This window comes from Phyllobates terribilis, unplaced genomic scaffold, assembly GCF_046119375.1.
Source record: "Phyllobates terribilis strain yellow unplaced genomic scaffold, ASM4611937v1 Scaffold_2__4_contigs__length_985480577, whole genome shotgun sequence".
In the NCBI taxonomy this organism is placed as follows: Eukaryota; Metazoa; Chordata; class Amphibia; order Anura; family Dendrobatidae; genus Phyllobates; species Phyllobates terribilis.
In genome coordinates, this window is record NW_027362762.1 from 953000941 (window position 1) to 953012324 (window position 11384).

The 11384-nt window shown below is 45.9% G+C and overlaps 1 long non-coding RNA gene across 2 annotated transcripts in view; it reads left to right on the top strand.

Moving 5' to 3' along the window:
- LOC141239944 (uncharacterized) overlaps nucleotides 1–7544 on the top strand; it is an 84290-nt gene extending 76746 nt beyond the window's left edge. The window contains exons 2-5 of one of the 2 annotated variants that reach the window (XR_012305287.1): nucleotides 5109–5227; nucleotides 5805–5956; nucleotides 6299–6509; nucleotides 6922–7540. This is a non-coding gene — a long non-coding RNA (uncharacterized lncRNA). Of the gene's footprint in view, nucleotides 1–5108; nucleotides 5228–5804; nucleotides 5957–6298; nucleotides 6510–6921 lie in introns of both variants that reach the window. The other variant, XR_012305289.1, reaches the window with a different exon arrangement.
- The last annotated feature ends 3840 nt before the right edge of the window (nucleotides 7545–11384 follow it).

Sequence of the window (11384 nt, forward strand, 5' to 3'; positions counted from 1 at the left end):
TCTGGCCTGGCGGGAAATCGGGAAATTTCCCGGTGGGCCCCGATATGAGAGTGAGAAAATTGGTGGTGGGGGCCCTTTAAAAGCGCGGCTGAATCAAATGTAGTGTCACGCGCACGGCACATTCATTGGTGACAGCGGGCCTGCAGTGACGTGCATGCAGCATACTTACCACGTGAGTCCGTGACACTAAGAGGATGGATTCTTTCTGGGCGGTGACACGCACCGCGCTCTGCTTTCCCGCTGGCTGGCAGACTGTGGTGTGGTGTCAGGTGATGCTGACGCCGCTCTCTTCTGGCCTCTGATACGCGCGCCCGCGCTCTGCAGTGCTCTCTCTCTGCTCCAGGGCCGGCCTCTGAGACGCCGGCGCCACCGAAGCTGATGTCTCGCTCTGCTCTCCCTGCTCCCGGGCTTCTAATACGTCCCATCCCGGCTCCATATCTGCCCTGGCCTGCTCCCCTGTAGTAATACTGGCTCCCGGGTGGTGGCATCGGCGCACCGCCCCCTTCTCTCCTGCTCTGACTCTGGTTTTTTTTATACCGGTTCCGGGGCTGGATATGTGGACGGTGACCTGCAGCACTCTACAGTTCAACTCTCCAACCTGGCCTGGCCTGGAATTGGAAACAAGGCTGCAGGCCTACAGCTCTCACTGATTCAATTTCCTATCAAGAGCACCGTGCCAAATATTCAATAACGTTTTTATGGGTGAGTCATATGCCTGTGTGTGTTACTTTGTATATGCCTGCTGGTGCGTGTATATGCCTGCAGTTCATGTGTGTATATGCCTGCGTGTGTGTGTACAGTGTGTGTGTGTGTGTATATACCTGCAATGCGTGTGTATATATGCTTGCGTGTGTGTGTGTATATGCCTGCCTGTGTGTATATGCATGTGTGTACAGTTTGTGTATATGGCTGTGTGTGTACAGTGTGTGTGTATATGCCTGCCTGCATGTGTGTGTATATGCCTGCATGCGTGTGTGTGTGTGTATGTGTATTTGAGTGCCTGCATGTCTACGTGTGTATATGTGTCTTCACACATGTATGCATGCTTCCCTGCATGTCTGCATTTTTGTATGTGATTGGTTGAGTGTGTCTGTGCATGACTGCGTGTGCATTTCTGTGTGTGCTTGCCTGCGTGTGTACGTGTCCCCATTTCTGTGAGTATGTGTATCTGCGTGTGTATATTAGGGCTCTTTCACATGTCCTGATATTTACGGGACTGGAGATATCCGTGTCCACCTGTGTGTCATCCGTGTGACACGTACCGGCGCTTGGGAATCAATGTACAGTTAGAGCTGTTCCCAAGAGCTGGGTGCTGCCCTCATCATAGATCCCTGCCTGCTGCGATCAGCAGCAGCAGGGTCAATGATGAGAGTAGTAGTCTACTCCCGCCGTGTCCAACTGTAAAAATAGGAATAAAATAAAAAAATCCTTATACTCACCTCTCCTAAGTGTCACCCGCTGTAATCCGTGCGAGCACTCACGCCGAGGAGAACAACTTCTGCAGCGAGCGGACCCCAGAGCTGTGCTCAGTGATTGACAGGGCACCCCTTGTTGAGCGCAGCTCCGGGGCCCGCTCGCTGCATGAGTCATTCTCCTCGGCGTGAGCGCTCGCACGGATTACAGCGGGTGACACTTAGGAGAGGTGAGTATAAGGATTTTTTTATTTTATTCCTATTTTTACAGTTGGACACGGCGGGAGTAGACTACTACTCTCATCATTGACCCTGCTGTTGCTGATTGCAGCGCCGGCAGGGATCTATGATGAGAGCAGCGTTCAGCACCCGGTGCTTGGGAAGAGCGCTGTCATCAGTGTGTGGGACGTGTTGCAGGAGGTGCAGCAGGTAAAAACATTCATTTGAATGGGTCTGCATGTACCAATGTCTCTGGTACTTGTGGAAACTGTCATCGCATGTACTGACGTGTGAAAGAGCCCTTAGTATGTGTGTGTGTAAGCGCGCTTCTGCATGTCTGTGTGCTCTTCCGAAGATTTATTATATTTGCGGAGAGATGGGAGAGAAATTTTAGGAGACAGAATGGGGAGATGTGTGAAATAACTAGGGGAGGTGTGGGAATGGGTGTGGGAACAGAAGGGGGATGTATGAGGAAACAGTACGGAGAGTGGGGGAATAGTGTGAGGAGACAGTATGGAGGGAGAAAAGTGTGAGGTGACAGCACAGAGACTAGGTAGTGTGGGGGAAGGTATGGAGATGCGGCAGTATGGGGGAAACAGTGTGAGGGCACAGAATGGGGGGAACAGTATGCTGAGGAGGGGGAGTGTGATGAAGGGGCACAGTATAGAGACTGGGCAGTATAGGGGGGACACAGTGTGAGAGGACAATGTGAACAGGGGGCCCAGTATGGTAAGGAGAGGACAGTGTGGAGAGCAGGTACCATAAGAGGGATACAGTGTATGTCATGTTTTGTGCAGGGAGCATTGTAAGAGTTAGGTTTATTCAGGGGCTCAGTGTAGATATTTTTATTCAGGAGCATTATAATGACACTGCTATCTTTAAGGGCATCGTGTCGGGATGTTCTGCAGAAAACCGGAGAAGATGGAAGTCTGCAGAGACGAGCTGTGGATGAGAAAAGTCCTCAAGGGGTCTGGACAAGATGGAGACGAAAAGAAGGAGAACGACTCTAATCAGAGAAGACGTCTCAGGTAAGATACCTGGATGTAAATGTTCATTTGTGATCCTGCCTGTGTCTCATCAGTACTGTGGTTCCTGTATGGTCCGCAGTCTGATGATGACTGATAACTCCCAGTATCTCTATTGTTAATTACATACTGGGAGTTGTAGGTTTATGCGATACAAAGATATATGGGGCTGACCTGACATTACAATTGATGGTGGTTCAGATGATGTATTCATGTACTGATGTGTTTGTGCGCGTCTGCGTGTTTGTGCGCGTCTGCGTATCTGGAATAATATGTATTTTTGTAAGATGCGTGTATGTAACTGTGCATTGTGGTGTGTAATAACATTCATATGCTTGGGGCACCTTTACTAAATCTATTAGGTCTCTTTCACATGTGTTAGGGAATTCCATTTGTCTTTCCACATTTAGGAACAGACAAGTGAAATTTGCTAACCTTGTCATAACTGTCACCATTGGGATGTGCTTGTATGGAGCGGGTTCAGGAGCTGAGCCTGCTCCATACCGGGCAGATGTCGGCTGTGTTACATAGCCGGCATCTGCCTGTAACAGCAGTGATCAGAGCTCGCCTTGATTGCTGCTGTTTTGAGTATTTAAGTGCCCTTGTCAATCACTGACAGTGGCATTTAGATAGCACAATGGCCGGTGCATGCAGCCCCCTGTGACGCAGTTGCAGGTTGCTGTTCGGTTGCCAGTAGTGCTGAGTGCGCGTGGTCGGATAAGAGACATTACAGTCACCGCGAACTACAAAGTGAGCGTGCTGCAATAACGTCCGGCACCTTGATTGTGACACTTCCATGGAGCCCAACCTCAGGCTGAGCTTCATTGAATGACTAACATGGCAGCAGCACCTGGCAACTAGTGGTGAGTGAGTTTGGTCGGATAAGGTGTGATCCCAGCATGCTCGGGTGTTATCCGAGTATCTTGTAGTGCTCTGCTAATATGCTCGAGTCCCCGGGGTAGCATGTTTTGCGGTGATAGACAGAAGCAACACATGCAGGGATTACCTAAGAAACCGGCAATTCCTGTATGTGTTGCGTCTGTCTACCTCCGTAAGACATGCTACCCCGAGGACTCGAGCATAGTAGCAGAGCACTACAAGATACTTGGATAACACCCGAGCATGCTGGGATCACACCTTATCCGACCACGTTCGCTCAGCACTAGTTGCCAGGTGCTGCTGCCATGTTAGTCATTCAATGAAGCTCAGCCTGAGGTTGGCCTCCATGGAAGATGTCACAATCAAGGTGCCGGACGTTATTGCAGCACCCTCACCGACCCTATGACAGGAAGCGAGTGGCGGCAGGGAGAATAAAATGTAATTTTCTCCGTGTAGCCAATTCTTTTCCAATAAGCCGTCTAACCAGGCTTTACACCCTATTTACCTGCAGATTACCCCTATATCTGCAGATAAATAGCATTTTTCAAGGTGACAAGTTACCATTAAAGGGACTCTGGCAGTACGGAATGACTGTTCGAAGAAAGTCCTGCCGCTTGGTGCTCCACAGCGCGGCCAAACATGTAATTATAGTACATTATAGAAAAACATAACAAGTAATAAAACCGTTTAGGTGGGCTGTAGTGTGGACCCCTAGAGTCAGTTCCCCTGGTGGGCCCTAGGCACCCCAGTCCGACCCTGAATGGAGATCACTGATTTACATAAGACACTTACTAAGACATGGTGGAATATTAAGAGCTTAGAGGAATGCAAAAAAATGGCCATGGCCCCTCGTGGCCTGAGAACACAAATTTTTCCAGCTTGGGAGGTGAACCAGGAGTTCAGAGGGTTTGGGAGGCAGGGTTACTTAAGGCCTCAGTGATTATTTTGGATATGCTGATCTTGCATGACAAACAGTTACTGGAACGCACTAAAGTGGATATCAAGGCGAGAGAGAGTAGGCTAAATGGGTTAGACTTGGCCAAAGAGGTTACACCCTTTAAACTCAGATTGCAAACAGCTATTGATCAATTTGAGGATGAAATTATAAAGAGGAAGAAACAAAAATTCCACCGAGATTGGGTTGATTATGACACGAATCGGGCATATAAATGGTCGCACCAGGGAAATGCTAGAGGAGGTGGATTTACTAAACCCATAAATCTCTCCAAACCAGCACCTACCACTCTGGAACTGTCCTCAAGTGATTTTTTATCGTCAGAAATAAGCGACACAGAGGGCGCGGTCAGAGGGGTAGACGAAAGTCTACCAAATCTAAGAAAGAGAAATCGGAGATACAGGGAATGGCCCCCGACTTACAAGAGGAACACCAGGTCCAACAGGAACCAGAGGAGATAGGTTCTGGAGGAGACGGAGGTAATTTGCGTATTATTAATCTTTCCACGTATACGCTCACGGAGGAGGAAAAAGCTCTGTTATCAAAGGGTCTTTTATTTTTGCCTATGAACACCTTGGACAAATTTATACTTATAAAGGATTTGTATTTGTTCTGCAGGCAACTTACATTCAAACTCCTTCACCATCAACCTTCAGTAATTGACACCTTGCCAGAGGATGAAAGGGGAGTCTTTCGAGATCTGATTGATCTTCTGGCAGAAAATGAACATCAAACCGGTAAGAGATCCCCCTTTCCAGGTAGACTGCCTTCACACATCACCCCCTCTTTTTCCCTCTTCCCGGCAGTCCAGATCTTTTTTGATATGGTCTGCAGGGATTTGCAAAGCCTCAAAACTGATACCCACAGACAGGACAACTTGTCATCCCAGGAGTGGATGGCGCTTAATAAGTTAAAAAATAATGACATGTTCACTATCAAAGAGGCGGATAAGGGGGGAATGTGGTGCTGTGGCCTCTGGACTTATTTCTAAAGGAGGCGAGACAACAGCTGTTTAACACGGTTTATTACCACATTCTCACCTCAGATCCAACCTCGGTGTTTAAACAAAAAATGGATAGATTACTTACCTTGGCAGCACAACGAAGAGTTATAAATAAGAAGGAGGGTGATTTCCTTACTAACAAAAAACCCAACCATCCCTACTTTTTATATGCTCCCGAAGGTGCATAAATCTCTTGAAGAGCCCCCTGGGAGACCAATTGTGTCAAGTATTGGTGATCTTTTCGAACGTCCTTGTGTGTATATTGATTATTTCTTACAGCCTTTGATCCTAAATTTGCCATCTTATGTCAGGGATTCTTCACACCTTCTGCAACAATTGGAAAATCTAGTACTACCGGATCATACACTGATGGTTACAATGGATGTGGAGTCGCTATACTCCAACATCGGTCATGACCTAGGCTTGGAAGCTGTCTCTTATTTCTTGGACCAGCATACTTCAGGTACCAGAACACATGATCTGTTCCTTTTGGACCTTTCGGGCATGGTACTACGTAACAACTATTTTGTATTTGATCGAGTTTATTACCGACAGGTCTCTGGGACAGCCATGGGGGCGAGGTGTGCCCCGGCATATGCTAATCTCTTTCTAGGGTGGTGGGAGGAGACCAGGGTATGACGTATGGCGGAATTTCAGCATTATGTAGTTGGGTGGTACCGCTACATTGACGATATCTTTATGTTATGCTCTGGCTCCCTGGAGGACTGTCAGGGCTTTATTGACAAGTTGAATGATAACCCCTGGAACATTGACCTTACGTATAATTGTTCACATTCCATTGTAGAATTCCTGGACTTAAATATTTCCCTGGAGGGATCGTCCCTTACAACAGCCTTGTTCAGAAAACCAACGGCTACCAACAGTTTACTCCATTTCACTAGCTTTCATCCGGCACATATTAGAAGAGGGATCCCCAAGGGACAATTTTTACGACTAAAAAGAAATTGCAGTTCCCAGGAGGATTTCAGAGTACAGACGAAGGATCTCACACAGAGGTTTGTGTCCAGGGGATATCCCCGAAAGTTGGTCTCGGGGGCATACCAATATTCTAGGGACATTGATCTAGGGGCGACCTTTCTGCCCAAACATCAAAAGAATTTGGAAACAGTCAATCTGATAACCACTTACCGCAACCAGTGGCAGGATGTTTATCAGATATTATCTAAGAACTCGGGGATCCTTCTCATTGAACCTAAACTAAAGCACTTTATTCCAAACAAACCAATGGTCATTGCTAGGAGGGCTCGTAACCTTAAGGACCACTTGGTGACCAGCCACTTCACACATCCTAAATACACCCTGAATAGGGGTGTCAGATTGAATTGCACTTATCCATGTGGTGAATGTACCACCTGTCCCTTCTTATTGGCGAATGATCATATCCCTAACTCCATCTTTCCTACACAGATTCGTCTAAAGAACTATGTGAATTGCAAGACATGAAATCTCATCTATGCAATTATTTGTGGTTGTCCGAAAATCTACGTGGGACAGACTACACAAGAGTTGAGACGGAGATTTCAACAGCATCTGTCCACTATAAATACGGCCAAGAAAGATCAGGAGAAGGGAAAGACTTTGACGTCGGTTACTGTACATTTTCTGAACGCCCATAATGGCAAGACTAGTGGGATATGTTTGGTTGGTTTGAAGACGATCCAGAGGAACATCCGCAACAGGGACATTATCCCTGAACTATTGCGACAAGAATCGAGGTGGATCTATAGGTTGAATAGCTTGGCTCCATCTGGGATGAATGAGGAACTCATGTTCACCGGCTTTTATAAACCTCGCTAAGTGTCTGGACCGGACTAATAACTGTCTCTCTCTTTAGGTACAAGGTTGCCTGATTGGCACCCACATATTACATCTATATTTTATATCTTTGTCTGTCCCCTATAAGAGGTTTTCCATGGTATTTTTGGATTATTACAAACAGCTCTCGGGCTCTATTTGGGTTTGCGGACCCTGATTGGTGAGGGTTAACTTGAGAAAATAAAACCTTCTTTTGGCACGAGGTTATATCCTCTCTGCCTCTAATTTTCTGGGATGTTGGTGATCCAACCTTTTTTTTTTTTTTTTTCCCGGCTGCCCCTAGGATTCGTATATTTCCTGTCCCCCACTTTTGTGGGAATAGTTCTTTACATACATATCTCTATTATGTGGTCATGGGGACACATTAAGGATAGACATCTGGGATTCTCTCCCGACACCCTCCATAGTGCCCACTAGGGGTAGTGACGGGACCTATTCCCTTTCTGAGAGATGTAATATCCCCTACTATTGGGGAATTATATACATATCTAAAAAATTTAAAAAGATATATGTTGAATGAATGGTGCGGCCACACATTTCTTGAATTCCATGACTGTTGGCTGTGCGGCTTGGGGGTCCCCTCGGCTGCCATACAATCACCATGTGTGTCTGCTGGGGGGTCCAACATGCTGCACCCCCACCTGAGTGTCTGTTTGTGTGATTATTTAACCCCTTTGTTTTGGGACATGTGCATCCACTAGCCTTGCTTGGCCACACACTTGCCATTTTTTGTGCTCTGGACACCGCAAACCGGTGTCCGACGCGCTGACACGCTCAAGAGCGCGATCACAGTGGTGACTTACACACTGACCTGCTGATGTGCTCCACCCGGCAAGTCAGTGTGTCGGATAGTGTATAGCATGCCTCGCCTCCATATACACGCCTGCAGTGATGCAGGGATGTGTTTGTATGTGCCCACATAGGGCATGCTCCTGCGCATGCACGGAGTCCGGATGCTTCACAGATGCGTTCGGAAATACTTACCCTCTCTCTTCCGGTGCTGTGTGATTAACCCCATTGCGCACGCGCGGGGGCAACATGGCGGCCGCATTGCATGCAGAATCCCACAATCCTTTTGGGTAAATTGTCTATATCTGCCTGGATGAATTTTGATAGCACTATCTCTATTTAAGGAAATGTATATTGCCAAATAGTGCTAGAATCATCTTTTTCGGTGCCAAAACTAGGAGGAAAGATTTATCTATTGACTTATTTATACGGACTAGTGTTGAGCGAGCATGCTCGACACTACTCGGTACTCGCCCGAGCATCACGCTACTCGGGATGTTCGGCGAGCACCGAGCATTTCCGGGTTACTCGGGCGGGAGCTCGGGTCTCCGCCCTGCATGTTTGGCGCTCTTTACAGAGCCAATGAACATGCAGGGATTGCCAGCCAGTCACTGTAATGCTGCAGCCATGTTGTTTGTGGGCATTACATTGATTGGCTGGCCGCACAGCGTCACCTTGAGTATTTAAAACTGGGCGCCGCCATCTTGGACACAGTCGCTCCGGATCAGCTAGTGTAGGGAAAGCGCTGCTGAGCTAGGGAGAGATTTATACTGCGAAATAGTTAGTGTAGTGTCTGTAAAGGCTGCCAGATCAAACAAACAGTCCTTCTCAGGACTAATATCCATCCCAAATATCAGGCAGGCTGTATAGGAGACACAGTGGTTATACCAGCAAACGCTGCATTACAGTCCTGTGTGCTCCTGTTGCTGAAATTTCTGGACTTAGCACCAGGTGTCGGGGGCCAGGAAAAATCCTTTTTTTTTTCATCTAAATCCTCTTTTTTTTTCCTCCTTCACACTGTACAAATACACGTCTTAGTAACCTTTTGGTGTCCCCTCCCCCCAAAAAAAAAAAAAAGTGTGTCTGTGACAGTTCAACCACAAATATATCTGTTTAAAATAGTCTGGTGTAGGACAGAGAAACAGAAGTGTGGTTTTGCTGTTCCACGGTTCAAACCTCTGTATTATCCACTTTTGGGCCATTTGTACCTAAAAAAAAACCAGTTTGAGTGTGTCGTTCACTGTTCAGCCGCAAATATATATATTTAAAAAAGTCTGGTATACACCAGTAAATTATAACTGTGGTTTTGCTGTTCCACGGTAAAAAATCTCTGTATTATCCTGCTTTTGGCATTTTTAGCCGTAAAGAAAAACAGTAATAGTGTCTCCTGATTGTTCAGACACCAATATATCTGTTTAAAAGAGTCTGGTATACACCAGTAAATTATAACTGTGGTTTTGCCGTTCCACGGTAAAAAATCTCTATTATCCAGCTTTTGGTAATTTTTCCGTAAAGAAAAACAGTAATAGTGTCTATTGATTGTTCAGACACCAATATATCTGTTTAAAAGAGTCTGGTATACACCAGTAAATTATAACTGTGGTTTTGCCGTCCCACGGTAAAAAATCTCTATTATCCAGCTTTTGGTATTTTTTCCATAATGAAAAACAGTAATAGTGTCTCCTGATTGTTCAGACACCAATATATCTGTTTAAAAGAGTCTGGTATACACCAGTAAATTATAACTGTGGTTTTGCCGTTCCACGGTGAAAAATCTCTATTATCCTGCTTTTGGCATTTTTTGCCGTAAAGAAAAACAGTAATAGTGTCTCCTGATTGTTCAGACACAAATATATCTGTTGAAAATAGTCTGGTGTAGGACCGAGAAATAGAAGTGTGGTTTTGCGGTTCCACGGGTCAAATCTCTGTATTATCCTGCTTTTGCCATTTTTTATCGTAAAGAAAAACAGTAATAGTGTCTCCTGATTGTTCAGACACAAATATATCTGTTGAAAATAGTCTGGTGTAGGCCTGAGAAATAGAAGTGTGGTTTTGCAGTTCCACGGGTCAAATCTCTGTATTATCCTGCTTTTACCATTTTTTTCCATAAAGAAAAACAGTAATAGTGTCTCCTGATTGTTCAGACACAAATATATCTGTTGAAAATAGTCTGGTGTAGGCCCGGGAAATAGAAGTGTGGTTTTGCAGTTCCACGGGTCAAATCTCTGTATTATCCTGCTTTTGCCATTTTTTGCCGTAAAGAAAAACAGTAATAGTGTCTCCTGATTGTTCAGACACAAATATATCTGTTGAAAATAGTCTGGTGAAGGCCAGAGAAATAGAAGTGTGGTTTTGCAGTTCCACGGTTCAAACCTCTGTATTATCCACTTTTGGGCCATTTTTACTTAAAAAAAAACAGTTTGAGTGTTGCGCTCACTGTTCAGCCGCAAATATATCTATTTAAAATTGTCTGGTATACCCCAGTAAACAATAACTGTGGTTTTGCCATTCCACGGTAAAAAATCTCTATTATTCAGCTTTTGGTATTTTTTCCGCAAAGAAAAACAGTAATAGTTTCTCCCTGATTGTTCAGATTGTTTAAAAGAGTCGGGTGTAGGCCAGAGAAATAGAACTGTGGTTTTCCTCTTCCACGGTTCTAATCTACTTTTTATTACCCTTTTTCCATTGATAGTGCGACTGTAAGCTATTTTACTTCCTTTACAATGGGCAAGGCGCGTGGCAAGGGACGTGGGACTGGACGTTCTGGTGATGGTGCGTGCAGAGGACGGGGCCGTGGCCAAGGTGAAAATGTGCCACAACCAACAGCCACATCTTCTCGCTCCCAATTCTTCACCGAATTACTAGGGAATCACAGAACAACACCAGTATTGCGAACTGATCAGTGTGAACAGGTAATTAATTGGATAGCAGATAATACTTCCAGTTACCTGGGCACCACCACCTCCGGTCTGTCTTCCACATGGTCAAATCTTAGTAGCCGTGAGTCTCGACCGCATACTCCTCCTCACCCTGATGCTCCTTCCTCCCACCATGCCGAGTGTCGTCAGACAGCAACTGATCCCACACTTGGACACTCTGAAGAGCTGTTCACTGGTCCATTTCCAGATTTTTGCCCCTCGCCTGCTCCGCTTGAAGTGGTGGAAGAGGAGATCCCATGTAGCGATGCCCAAATATTTGAACAGCCACGGCCACAGGAAGTCGACGCTGGCAATTTGTCACAAGAGGTGGACGATGATGAGACACTA